The sequence below is a fragment of the Centroberyx affinis genome, unplaced genomic scaffold, assembly GCF_046629955.1.
Source record: "Centroberyx affinis isolate AG114_WGS23_722 - 3 ecotype Tasmania unplaced genomic scaffold, CSIRO-AGI_Caff_v1 ptg001980l_1, whole genome shotgun sequence".
NCBI lineage: Eukaryota > Metazoa > Chordata > Actinopteri > Beryciformes > Berycidae > Centroberyx > Centroberyx affinis.
In genome coordinates this window covers 27,821-42,500 of record NW_027280326.1, presented here as the reverse complement: position 1 = coordinate 42,500, position 14,680 = coordinate 27,821, and the positions used below count along the sequence as shown (strand labels likewise).

Here is a 14,680-nt window from a genome sequence, read left to right as displayed (position 1 = left end):
TAACAGTATGACGGTGGGCAGCATTAAGGCTTCTGTTTATCGGTCAGTGTGAATCTAAACAATCCAAATACAAAAACGCAACTAAGTCGACTTTTCCACTCTGGTTCAGACCAAAGGAGTCTGAGAGAAAACCAGCTGGAGGATCAGAGTCTGAGAGAAAACCAGCTGGAGGATCAGAGCCTGAGAGAAAACCAGCTGGAGGATCAGAGTCTGAGAGAAAACCAGCTGGAGGATCAGAGTCTGACAGAAAACCAGCTGGAGGATCAGAGCCTGAGAGAAAACCAGCTGGAGGATCAGAGCCTGAGAGAAAACCAGCAGGAGGATCAGAGTCTGAGAGAAAACCCGCAGGAGGATCAGAGTCTGACAGAAAACCAGCAAGAGGATCAGAGTCTGATCTGTCAGTCAAACTCTCATCCCCAAAACAAAGAGAAACCTGTTGCTGAGCGTCTGGCAGAATGAAGAACTGAGACACCAAATGAGTTTTTTACTTTTCCTTAATCTCTGGAAGAGGCCCAGAGGGAAGAAACACCCAGCAAGGAGAAAAGACCTTCATCACAACGACTAAATGCATGACACATTTTTCCAGATTCCATAAATAATCTCATGACGCTCCAGGCTGATCATGTGACCTCAGGTTAGAGTTTGGTAGACCGGGTCTTACCACACTTGTCGGGGGGGATGCAGAGGGCGGAGTAGGGCCGGTGCAGGAGCGTTCCCTCGGGACACACGCAGCCCTCCGTCAGGCCCGAACACTGGTCCGGGTCGGACTCGAAGTCCTGGTTGGGACAGGACTGGGCGGTGCAGGCGGGCAGGCAGGCCTGGTACCGCAGAGCCCCGGGGCAGAGGAAGGCTGCGGGAGGAGAGACGGGCTGTCAGGGGAAACCTCCGGACTCCAGGCTGGCTGAGCTTCATGTTTTAACTTAAACTGAAGGCTTATGTGTTCCTCTATGGGTTTATGGAAGCTTTTCAAAACCAATACAGAGCCTAAGCCCCTCCCCTTCCGGTGGACCACATGGGACCTTATTTCAGAAAAAATATGTACGGTAGTCAACGGCGAGAGACAAATAATTGTTTGATCCCGTTTGAATTGTGCCATGAATTACACATATGATGTTTTGTCAATTTAAAAGATAATTTTGCAAGTCAAGAAAGTGGCAGGGGGAGGGGCTTAGGCTCTTTATAAACTCTAAAATGCATGATGGTCAAGCTGAAAACAAGGCTGGTTTTCATCTGACAACAGCGATATGAAATGTAGATCTGAACTGTAGATCAGTTCAGATCAAACAGCTTACGGCAGTGATCCGGACTCCTCCACTCGATGCAGATGTTGAACTTGTGGCAGGACGCCACGTAGGCAGCGAGCGCCACACAGGGGTTGTTGACGTATTCTGCGTCACGAACCCAAACCTCACAGAACGTACTGGGAGGAACCTGCAACACAAACCAGCAGCCTGCTGGATATTGATCTGTACCATACTATGAGTGCTGTTGGAATGGAGTTATGTAAGGGACAATGCCCGACGAGGAGTCCATTATCAGGAATTAATGGACGACAACCGTCCTCCGCGTCGGACGTTGCCTCCCCGTCATCCATTAATTCCTGATTACGGATTCCTCGAAGGGCATTATCCCGCTTATACCATGGTCACTTGCCAAAGAAAAAAAAAAGAAGACCATTAATTTATATTTTCATGCGTTTTGTAATCAGATCTAAAGTTTTTCACAAGCCATAACTCAGTTTCCCTGGTAACACCTGAGGGTTTGACTAATACCTGGAACAATCATTACCGTCCCATAAGGTTCTTATGCAACGGAAACGTTGTTCACTGCTCCAGTAAATAGGACGAACCTTAGATAGGACTTGGCAGCAGGAGATATTTCTAGTCCGCTCAGCTCATAGAACCCTTTGGCTCAGCTAGGAGCCAGAAAGCTAACGTTATGCTGCAACATTCAAAGTCAATAACAAACAGTAAATATAATTTGACAGTATGTTTAACAACAAGACTAGCTAGCTATCAGCCATGTCATTGTCCCCAAATCAATATCAAGATTTTCACGAAAAAATGAACAGAGTAAACGGAGGCTTTGACTGCGTCTCTGTTGCTATGGTTACTCATTTTAGATACAGGCTGATGCTACGTAGCCAGCGCATTAATTTAGAATGGTGAACAGACAGTTTCACTGGAACTACTTAGTAGGTGTCCATTATCAGGAATTAATGGACACCCTGCAGCCAATCAGAATCGAGTGTTCACCCAGAACATGGCATAATAACTGTTAATAACTACGAGGAACATGTTATCTAACAACATTTCTTAACTGTGAAACAAAACTCTGCCAAAGCCTCTGACATGATAGAGCGATCATGGCAGAAAGCTGCAGATAAATTAAATGTGTAAGTAGGATATTTACAACTGCCTCTATAGCTCACATTGCATGACTGTATTTACATCTTTCTCATGCTTATTATCTCCTGTCTGTCTCCTCTGTAACAAAAGCTGCAGCCGTGTCTGAAACGTTCCCGGATGGCTAAATGTAAAAGTCCTGGGTTAGGTCAGACTGAGGTTACGTACGAAGGCGTGGCAGGTGGCGAAGGACTGGTTGGTGAGCATGGCGAGGCAGCGGGAGCAGTCGCTGGTGGAGCAGTTGACCTCGCGGCGGCGGCTGTGGCTGATGTAGCCGGTGGTGTTGGGAAGCTGCCAGCTGTCGATGAACAGAGCCGGGTCCTCGCTCTCCGCCAGCCTGGTGCCGTTGGGCAGGGTCAGGTCGTTGGTCGGGTCGCCGTCACAGCAGCCTGGGGGGGGGGGGGGCAAAACAAACCAGACTCCATCACAACTATGAGCTTAAAGTTCAAATTATACTTCACTGCATCGAAGTAGAGGTCTTCACAGGTCTACCCGGACCCTAGGACCCGAGACCCGACCCGGAACCCGTACGGGTTCGGGTCCATGTTTTATTATGGTCAATCGGGTCCGGGTCAGGTCCCGTTCTATTACCGCGGGTCCCGGGTCTGTTTATCATTATGTGTAATACCCGAGTGGATCCGAGAAGACCCGTGATCAGCACCGATCACGTGACGAGACGAGAAACGCACGGAAGCGCAGTGTAACTTGCGTGGTGATCAGGCTGACCTGGGATCAGATTACAAGAGCGAAACTAAGGTGAAAAAAACGTTGAGCAGCGCCAGCGAGTCGGAGCGGAGGAAAAGCGCAAGATGGAAACCTTCTTCACTGAGGTGAAAAATAAGCTAAAAACTATTGTTTTAATCATCCATTTAACATGCGATTTAATTTCCTTGTCACTCAGCCTGTTATAGCCAAGTAGCTGCTAGATTCCATTACGGAGTCTCACTGCCATCTACTGGACAAACTGTAGAACGGCACAACTTGGCAAGTCTTTCTGTTATTTTGATCTCCTTTTATTAGGCACCATATGTTGTATCCGACATGATAAACGTTTTTAGCAGTAGAACGGCATTTTTAGCAGCAATTTTAATTACCGGGTTTGTCGGGTCCATAAAGTAGACCCGACCCGACCCTTTCTCCTCTCGGACGGTCGGGTCTATAGGCTAATATCTCGGGCAAAAACGGGTCGGTATATATATATTTTAAAAAATTATCGGGTCCAATCGGATCTCAGAGCGAATTTCCGGGGTCCATTAGGGTTCGGGTCTGTCATTTTGGACCTGTGAAGACCTCTACATCGAAGTGCCGCTGTTGCTCCGCTGTGCGAGTATTTCTAGTTCTGCGGTGGTGCTTCTGTGTAGACCTTCCTCTGAAACACTAGATGGCAGTGTGGAGCTTTGTTCACACAGAAGTTTTTTTTTTTTTTTTATGATGTATTATTATTTTTTATGTTATTCTTTTATGATGTATTTTTTATGATGTTGCTCTTCCTACTCTTTCCATATATAGCACTTTATAAAAAGTTTTTTAGATTTAAGGTGTTTTTAAAGCAGGCCACATCAAATAGGCACATTTTGGGTTGAGGCCGCCTTCTGTACAAACTCCAGTCCCACCCCTTAGGTGCACTTCTCCAGTTTATGACCCAATATGGAGTTACCCATGATGCCCCTTATTGGACACTCCCCTTGCCTCTCTGCCAGTCTGGGACTACGATTGGCCTGACGCCACATGACCATATACCCAACCCATCTTTGTAGGTACCCAATTGGCTGATAAGTGTGTGGATGTATATGATTGGTTGTCTTTTATTTTTTTACCTTTTTGAATTTTTTCTGCTACCCTATTTAAACGTTGTTTGTAATGTGTTTCATGATGACCCTGATGAAGGCCACTAGCCGAAACACGTTGGTCTAACAATAAAGTTCTTCTATATACTACAAGTGTTGCTGGAGTTTTGACCTTTTTAGACTTTTTTCCTTCTCCATGCACCTTGGAAGTAGGTGAAGTTGTGCCAGAAACCCCGACTCTGCTTCACACAGCAGTCACCACAGAAGAAGTCGCAGTGAAACTCATGTTGTGGATATTTCAGTTTACAATCGGGAGATGATCTGTGGTCCAGATGAACATCTGAACCTCCTCAGCTCGTCTCTCTTCATCTGCTCCATGTTGTCTTCACTGTCGGCCCACAGCCACCCATACAGGAGGAGGAGCCACCGAGCGGCCAATCACAGCTCTTCTGGTCTTGTGACGCTCTGCGCTCAGTTATAGTTTTGGACACTTTGATGCAGAACTATAAATAAACTTTAATGCAAACCAGACTGAAATTCTACAAATATGTTATTATCTTCGCCACCTCGACAAGACGCTTTGATACCAAACTCTCTAACATTTTGGTGATGAGATGACTCAGCAATATGTTGATACTTATTAAGGACTTGATGATGTCTGTTGCCTTGTTGAAGAAGTCAGTAAAGCAGCCGGTGGACAGAGAGCGAGCTGCAGTTTGGATCCTGTGACCTTCATTAGAGCTTCCTGTCTGTTCCAAAAGCCGCTAAAGTTACTTTACTCTTGTTCTGAACAATTATTTCAGTCGAGACATATTTACCTCTGAATGTGAAAAATGCACAACATCTTTCAGACTGCTGATCGGGGAGACTGAGCGTTTCTCTTCTTACTGCCGCTGCTCTAACGCTGCTCTGCTCCGTCACAAGAGGAATCATCTTGCTCTCATTTCAGCTGACCAACATTACAAAGACCACTTGGTTCAGGCATTAGATTTTTGTGTTACAATATACTATTTTGGTTCCGTTGTGTAACATTGAAGAAAGACTTGTGTACCGCTGCAGGACAGATGCAGGATCAGTGCATGACAGAGGTCTACAGCTCTAACACAGGAACACAGGAACACAGGAACTGACCACAGAGGCCCATGGTGGGCAGCCGGCTGCCGGCGCTCTCCGTCTCGATCACCATCATGCCGGTGCTGTGGAACCACTGCAGCTTCAGACCCGCCGGGCTGCGGATCAGGTACATGTTGCCCGTGTCCAGGACCTCGAAGCCGAACTTTTTGAATCGAGGCTTGGCGTACCTCGAGTTGACGTAGAGCTGAAACCGACGAAAAGGGACGTTTCAGATGGATTTTATCGGGTTGAGAATTCATTTGGAGTATAAATACAGATATAAAGAAAAACTCCGCCTCACCCTCCTCTGCAGTCTGTTGACGACGATGTGGTTGGATTTGTGGGTGATGTTGAGCGCCACCAGGCAGAGGTTGGTGAAGTTCCAGAGGAGCTTTAGAAAGAAGAAGAAAAACAGAAATCGAAATCAGCCGCAAACACAGATCAACGACAGAAGAGTTTACAAAAACATACAGAAGCCACTAAGCAGCCATGTTGGAGAGACAAGTTCATTAGCTGGTGGGAAGTTCAAGTATTAGTTTGTTTGTGCATCTTGTTGCAGAATGTCTGTTCAAAAGAACGAGAAACATCCAACAATGTTTAGTTCAAGATGTCACAGACAGACAGACAGGCAGGCAGACAGACAGACAGACAGACAGACAGACAGGCAGGCAGGCAGACAGACAGACAGACAGACAGGCAGGCAGGCAGACAGACAGGCAGACAGGCAGACAGGCAGGCAGGCAGACAGGCAGGCAGACAGGCAGACAGACAGGCAGACAGGCAGGCAGGCAGGCAGGCAGACAGACAGACAGACAGGCAGACAGGCAGACAGACAGGCAGACAGACAGGCAGGCAGGCAGACAGACAGACAGACAGACAGACAGGCAGACAGGCAGACAGACAGGCAGGCAGGCAGGCAGACAGACAGACAGACAGACAGGCAGACAGGCAGACAGACAGGCAGACAGACAGGCAGGCAGATTATAGTAATAGAGTACAGTAATAGAGGAATATGTGAGACAGTAGAGAACATTAATAGCAGACAGTAACAGTTCACAGATGTTTCAGGCTCAGGATCAGAGGGTCCAGACTTGTGTTGGACTCCTCTTTGACTGAAGCTGACTGAGCTGGACGTCCTTTCTGTCGAGCGTGTTCCCATCGCTTCGAGAAGGCCAGTTAAGAGAGATCTGGACTCACTGCGGACTCGGAGTCGGCGGGACACTCCTGGACCAGGACGCTGACGGTCTCGTTGGGCAGCTGGGTCACTATGTACGAGGCCGCTTTGTAGATCGCAACGCTGTTCCCGTCAAACGTGATGACGTTCAGATCCGGGAAGATGGAGCATCGACCTGGAAAACACAGCAGAGCCGACGTGAACAGCTGAAGGAAACACAAACTCACAGAGGAACACAGTTGGATTATTCTTTTGGTGTAATAAAACTGAAGAATTTCTTTCCAAAATGAGATATCCACCATTTCCAAAATAGATAAATAGCATTTTGGAATGATCATTTGTTGTAAGTAACACAAGTATCTCTGTGTGTGTGTGTGTGTGTGTGTGTGTGTGTGTGTGTGTGTGGGTATGACTTAAGTCACTTTCAGGGACACAAACCAGACTTAAGACCAGTTGATTGGGGACAGCTTGTGCAACTGGGGACAAAAGCCGTGTCCCCAATTGGTAAAAAGTAGATTTTTGGGTCAGTGGTTAAGGTTAGGGTTAGGGTTAGGTTTAGGGCAAGTAGTGATTATGGTTATGGTCTGTGTAAATATCCCAAAAGTGACATAGGTAAGACTGTGTTTGTGTTTGTGTGTGTGTGTGTGTGTGTGTGTGTGTGTGTTTGTGTGTGTGTAGGTGTGTGTGTGTGTTCCTCACATGGACAGTCCCACTGAGGGCAGCACTTGTCTCCATTGACCAGTATGGCGAAGCCCAGCAGGCCACAGTTGGGGGGGGCGGCGGTGAAGGGGCAGCTCTGGGACTTGTTGAACAGAACCAGCTGGTAGTTCACACAGATGTACTTGGTGCATTCATCGATGAACTCAGCGTAAGGAGGCTGGGACAGAAACACAGAGACCGGCTGTCATCACACATATAGCATACAGTATAACACATAAATATACCAAGGGTCACTGTGGACTGAGTGTGGAACGCCCTTCCTGACGAACTTATCAGTATCATTTTCAAATCAGTGGTTCTCGACCTTTTTGGCTTGTGACCCCTTAAAATGAAGCAAAGTGACCCCACAGGCTGTTCAATCGAAGAATGATTTTCCCTTTTCAGGTTGTTTCATTTGATAGAGGCCTAGAGGCTGAAAACTATTCAGAATTTGGAAGAAAAAAGCAAAAATTACAGAATAAAAATACACAATAAAATAAATAAACATACAAACAAACTGCTATACAAATAAACAATAAATTTGTACAGCAGAAATATGTTTTTTTGTATCCAACAAATCATGTCTTGCCCCACCAAAATGATCTTGCGACCCCCGGCGGGGTCCCAAATCACTTCTTATAACACACTTCTATTCATAGTATTTTATTACATCAGCACACGGCCATCTTGGTAAGAAAATAACAGGTTATTGTAATAAATTAACAGGTGATTATAATCAAATGACAGCCACAGCCAATGAGCTGTGTGTACCGTATGGTAAAGCACCAGGTTGGTACATGCATGTGACGTCATGAGAATACTATGAATAGACTTGCTTCATGTAACGTTTTTTATACTTTAACTCTGTTTTTTAACCCTCTTTTTTAGTTGTGTCTTGTATTTTTTCTGTTCTTTTATGCTCTTACTGCTCTTTTACATGTGGGTTTTTACATGTGACTATTTGTAAATCATGCAAGGACACAGCAGTTCTAATCATATAAACCCTCTTCTTCTTCTCTTAGACCCCCAACATCCATCGGCCTTTCTAGTGTTAACTCTTAACGATATGTTCATATAATGAGAAACAGGAAGGCTGTATAATAAATTAACCCACTGTGCACATCCTGGTAGGTGGTATAGTCATGGATGTTGTGACCTCTGCGGTGTGTGTGGTCGTTTCCACCGGAGTGTATGGAGACACCGGTGCAGCAGATGTTGTTGGCTCTGGACTGGTGTGATCTACTCTGTCCGGCTCGGTCGGTCGGACGGGGGTCACCGCCGGGGTCGGCGGCACCGGAGTCACCGCCGGGGATGGGGTCACCGCTGGGGATGGGGTCACCGCCGGGGCCAGGGTCACTGGTGGGACTGGGGTCACCGCAGGGACAGGAGTCACCGCCGGGACAGGAGTCACCGCCGAGCTCGGAGTCACCGCCGGGCTCGGAGTCACCGCCGGGCTCGGAGTCACCGCCGGGCTCGGAGTCACCGCCGGGACGGGAGTCACCGCCGGGCTCGGAGTCACCGCCGGGCTCGGAGTCACCGCCGGGCTCGGAGTCACCGCCGGGACGGGAGTCACCGCCGGGCTCGGAGTCACCGCTGGGACAGGAGTCACTGCGGGGACAGGAGTGGCAGAAGGGGCCGGAGTCACCGCCGGGACGGGAGTCACTGCCGGGCTCGGAGTCACCGCTGGGACAGGAGTTACTGCGGGGACCGGAGTGGCAGCAGGGGCGGTGCCGGGTGTCAGGGTGAAGGGCGGCTTGGCAGACGGAGGCGTCACCGTTCTGGCTGTGGATGGAGAAACCTCAATCTCCTTTGTAGTCAAAACCTTCTCAGACGTTGTGGTCGGCTCTCTGGTGAGCGCTGTGGGGATGGCTGTGGATACTGTGACTGGAGTCAGAGTAGGAACTGGGACTGCAGCTGTCATACTGGTCATGATGGGAACCTCTGTGGTTATGCGGACACGTTCAGTAGTGCTGGCTGTGGTGACCGGCTCACTGGATGTTGCGACGGTTGTAGACGGGACTCCCGGTGCAGTTGTTATGCCCGGGCGTGGAGTGACGGTCGGCGGACCGACAGTGGTTGACCTGGTGGTTACTGCTGGAGGCCTTGTTACTACAGTAACCCTTGCAGTGCTTGGCCTGATGGTTGACCTCTCCGTCGTCGTGACTCTCGGGGGAACTCTCGTTGTCACTGGAGCCCTAGGTGTCGTCCTGAGCGTCGTCGTTCTTGTGATCCTTGTGGTTGTAGCCGGTGTGGCTCGTGCAGTGGACACCACCCGGGTCGTGACTCTTTCTGGGTAGGTTGTGGGTCTTGGAGCAGCGGTGGAGGTGGCTGTGTGCAGCGGAGACCAAGAAGGAAGCGGCGCTGTTGTTGCGCTTGTCAAAACCTCAACTCTGCCTGTCACTGGAAGTGTAGTCTCTGTGACCGGCCGTACGGTGACAGGTCTCAGTGTTGTGGTAACGACACCAGGCGGCGCTCTGGTAGAGGCCGTGGTGAGAAGTGTTTCAGGTGTACCAGGTAGTGGTGGCTCAGGAGTAACTGGTTTTCTGGTTGTGGCGGCTGTAACTTCTGTGGTTGGAATCTCGGGGAAAGCCGTAGTTTTGGCGGTGATGGCTGTGGCAACTGAAGTTGCTGTGGTGGCAGCGACCGGCCGTGTTGTTACTGGAAGGTGAGGAATTTGAGTAGTGGAGGTGGAAATGACCGGTGGGGTGACAGTTTTGGAGGTGACCTCAGGAGGGGTCATCTTTTCTGTGGTGTAGATCGGGGTGGAGGTCGTCTCCCGGTGTGGGGGCCGCCACGGCTCAGAGGTCCTCATGGTGGACGGGCCAAGAGTGGAGCTCTCTGACACTGTTGGCAGCCGGACGGTAGTGGTTTCTCCAAGAGACACCGGCCTTACAGTTGGTTTCGTTGTGACCAGAGGTCTTGTGGAGACACTGGGTGTTTCTGGAACCTCTGGAGGTCTTGCAGTTGTGGGCTGAGTGGTTCTCTCTGTTGTTGGGACACCGACAGACCAGGAGGTTCTCTCGGTATAGGCTGTAGAGGTTGGCAGAGGAGCGGTTGTAGTGTCTGTAATCTTCAATGGTGGAACCACAGCTGTTGTTGTTGTAGCTCCAGGTATTTCAGATACAGTGGATACAGGTACGGTCACCTTCTTTGTTGTTGTTAGCAGTTCTGAAGTGGCTGAGATGGGAATAGGCGGTACGGTTCTGGTTGGCACAACATGGATTGGGGTTGATACTGGTAACTCAGGAACATGTGTTGTGGTAGTTGGTAGCTCAGTAGGAGTGGTGTGCAAAGTCTTCTCTGTGGTAACCACTGAGACAAGCGGTGCTGTTGTCTCTGGACCTGTGTACGGTGTTGTTTTGAGTGTGGTGAAAGGAGCAACTGGTGTGACCGATTCTGTGGTTTTGGCTGAGGTGACCGTCGGCAAAGATACAGTTCCTGTTTCGGCAGGGGACGAGGGCGGGAGAGGGGAAGGGGTTGTGGCCGCTGTACTCGGTAAACCAGGAGGGATTAATGTAGTTGTTGATGGTGGAGTTCCTTCCACTGTCACAGGCTTTGCACTGGTGTCCGTGTGAGCGGCGGTGGTGGTTCTGGATACGGTCGTCCTGTCAGTAACCACAGGACTCTCTGAGACTGGAGGTGGATGAGGAGTGGACACGGTTATGATCGGAGTAACCACGGCTGGATGTGTTGTAGCCTCTGTGGTCTCACTGGTTGGGTGCACCGGGAAGGGAGGACGGGTCCTGATGCTGGTCGGCCCCTCGACGAAGCTCGTGGTCGGCTGCGCGGTGGTAGACGGCTGGAGGCTGACGGCCGTAGTGGTGAAGAGCGGCTCCCGGGTGGCGGTGGGCCTGGTGGACGAGGTGAACAAGAACAGGGCCGTGATGGAGAAGGGAGCAGTGCTCGTCTTGGACGTTATGGGGCCGATAGTGCTGATGGTGGAGCTCGGAGCCCTGCTCGTCCACGCCGTCGTACCCGTTACAGTGGTAGGCGGAGCTGCGGTCACTTTGACAGTCGACAGTGGCTCTGCCACCTCTGGCCTGACAGCAGGGGGCGCTGTTGGAGGATATGGGGGTGCTGCTGTGCTGGGAAGCTCTGGAGCCGGAGAGGCAGCGGTGCTGACCGGCCGGGTCGGCTTCACTGGTGGTGCCTTGGATGTGGTGGGTGGTGTGCTGACGGTGTGCAGAGTAGCTGTGATTTTAGTGGTGGGAGCTGTGTGCGGAGGGGTGGCGGCTGCGCTGGTGGTGGCGGTGGAGGTAGAGAGGGTGGGGGGGCCGGCGCTGGTGCTGGTTGCAGAAGTAACAGCTGCAGATGTCGGAGCAGCGCTGGACGGCGTGACGGCCGGCACGGCAACTGGAGGCTTAATGCCTGAACCCAAACAATAAAACCTCTGTTAGAAAATCAGTGAGTGAGACAGACAGAGAGAAAGACAGGCAGAGAGAAACAGTAGATAGTGTGTGATACAGACAGACAGGAGTGTAAAGAGTAAGTCAAAAGGCCAACACTTCTCCTGGGTCCAACCCTCTCAGCATGGAGGATTAGACCTCTAAGTTTGATGTTAGCAGGAAAGTTTCAACATCTCAGTAACTGATCTGATGAATGACAAATCTCACAGTGAACCCAGAGACGCGCCGAGCGCTGCTCATGTGGCAAGAAGGAGGCGGTGCCTCATTTCACTATGACTATGTTTTGAGAGAAAATATAAAATGTACTGTAATTACACCACCGTCTTGTTGAATCCTGCACTGCTGTTGGTTCATTTAACTCAAGAGTGTTTAACCGGTATTTGTAGAGTGTCAGATACAACACACTTTACATTTTTGCCATTTAACTGGCTCTCTTCCCCAGAGAAACTTCAAATGAGTGCAACAGTAGAATCAGCTTCAATTTCACTCTTTAATGTAATTTGGGGTCTTTTTTTTTTTTTTCAGTGAATTCCCTACCATAAGGTGTGTCATGCAAATTCATACATATTTGAGAAGCACAATATTAAATTTCATAATTATGTAGAGATATTTGGACATATGAAGACAATCAGTTACGACACAAACATGAAGCCTTAGATTGGACTTGGAGATCCAGAAATACATCAAATTACGGAAGCCAAACACCATGGAAATGCGTATACGGGATACTCACAGTCCTCCACATAGACACACCTATGGGTGACCTCATCCAGGACCATGTGGGGGGGGCAAACAGGAAGACAGCCCTCCACTCTGCAGAGAACATCACACAGCACGATACTTAGAAACTACCTGATCCATACAACACTCATGTAAAAACTATATCGTCTGCATATATAGACTATATAATCGTATATATGCCACCACCACATGTTCAGTGGTAGAGAAACTCTGGGATACACTGAATTAATTTATAGAAAACATAACTGAAGAATTAAATGAATATTAAATGTGCAAAGAAAATAATGTTTCTTTGCTGTTTTTCTGTAGCTGTGGTCAGGAGGAACCTCCATCATATCAGAGGTGATGATATTTAATAAAAAAGTCCAATATCGACCCCATATATCGCTCGGACCCAGACATCAGTTTAATCGCTCTAGCTGCTGTCTGACTACAGGCTGCTGCTGCTGTTGAAGGTTTGAAGGTGGAAGGTCTCACTGTGGGATGGTGACGCAGGCTCCGGCCCACGGGTCGCTGCAGGTTTTGAAGCAGGGACTGACGCAGGAGTCATACCTCCACTGGCAGCGAGGACCCGGCGGGGCGTCCGGGCTGGGGCCTGAAGACAAACACACAACTCTTTAGTATCAAGATCACAAACAAAACAAAACTAAAAATCAAAGACACTCACACTCTCACTCTCTGTTATTTGTGAACATCATACCTGAGGAAGGTTCACAACACCAAAACGTTGAAGGTTTTATCTCACTAAAATGTTTTAAGTGCAAGTAAGCTAAGTTAGGGTCAGGAACGACTTGAAGCTCCTCCTTTGAAACCAGGATATGTTGTTTTATATGTTATATATTGTACCTTATTATGGTCTCATTGTAAGCAGTCAGGGTTTAGAGAAATCTGGCCAACTCATACACTACTGATATAAAAACAAGTCTAAGAGTCTGACAGTCCCGTGACGTTGCATTTTATGGAAGTGTCCCTGCTGGGAATCGAACTCTGGTCTCCTGATTGAGAGTCTGCAGTCTGACTCCCTCTCTCCCTCCACTGAAAGATATTCCGATCCACTGAGCTCCTGCTGTCGCCGGGCTAAAAATCATCATGTTGTCTCCTTAATCTGGAATATCAAAGTATTTTATGTTACACATTTGGAACAGCTTAACAGGCTGTTTTTACAGGCCAGTAATGATATGAATTTAGAAGTCCATTAGTCCATCATCTTCTGCTCAGAATATGTGCTACTGGCTGCTATGAGTTTTGCATTAACTAAAAGAAACACTGCCTTACATTTAGCAGCAGTAATTTCCCTGCTGCTGTCTGAGCTGAACCTCACAAGGCAACACGCAAGCTGTCTGCTTCCATAAACACACGTCCAGCAGCTTCCTTCAGCTGTCTGAGGTCATACTGCATTCATCCACCAGGGGGAGTAAAGCCACCGGTCTGCAGCATGGCAGTATTATATTATCTGCAGCACTGACATATGAGCAGGGTGTTTAAAATGGCTGCTGTAGAGGAATGTGTACTTTTAGATATTCTCCATCTGCCAAAAGAAAAAGTTGAAAAGAAGATGGTACTGCCAGATCAGCCACTGTCATTTTTGTTTGTTTACACAGGAAATGACTTCTTCATTGGTAGTTGCTCGTTAAGCAAAGTTTACAAAGTTTGGACCACACATTTGCTAAGCAAGAACACGGGAAATCCTCTGTTGCCCTTTGTGTTGTTGCAAGCGTTGCATACCTAGCGTCTGTAGCGGGCCTTAGGGTCAGGGTTAACCTTAGGGTTAGGGTTAACTTTAGGGTCAGGGTTAACCTTAGGGTTAGGGTTAACCTTAGGGTTAGGGTTAACTTTAGGGTCAGGGTTAACTTTAGGGTCAAGGTTAACTTTAGGGTCAGGGTTAACTTTAGGGTCAGGGTTAACCTTAGGGTCAGGGTTAACCTTAGGGTCAGGGTTAACTTTAGGGTTAGGGTTAGGTGAGAGATGTGTTTTGCAGCATTGGGACAAAGGGTTTCACCTTTTCTTCTTACAGCTTCACCTTCCATATGAACTTATTAACAAATTGTGATTGTACCATTTCTCTATTACTCTATCTGTTTTCTAAGTACTTTATTAAATTGTTAACTATTTTTGGATGTTTATCACCCTGGGCGGTTTGGATGGTTAACCACACCTGCCATCATAGAGCTTGTCAGCCTATGGGTGTGCATGATGTATAAATATGTGTGTGGTTTCCATTTTTCAAACATTTTGACCTGATGAAGATCCAAGTAGGATCGAAATGTTGTCACTATTAAACTTTTGTGGCGTGGAGCGAGTGTGCAGGCGTGTGTGCACTCTCCTTCAACCATTTGTTAGAAAAACATCAGATGA

At 48.3% G+C, this 14,680-nt stretch overlaps 1 pseudogene; it reads right to left on the bottom strand.

The window, feature by feature from the left end:
- LOC139653808 (otogelin-like) overlaps positions 1-14,680 on the bottom strand; it is a 52,970-nt pseudogene that overhangs the window by 11,435 nt on the left and 26,855 nt on the right.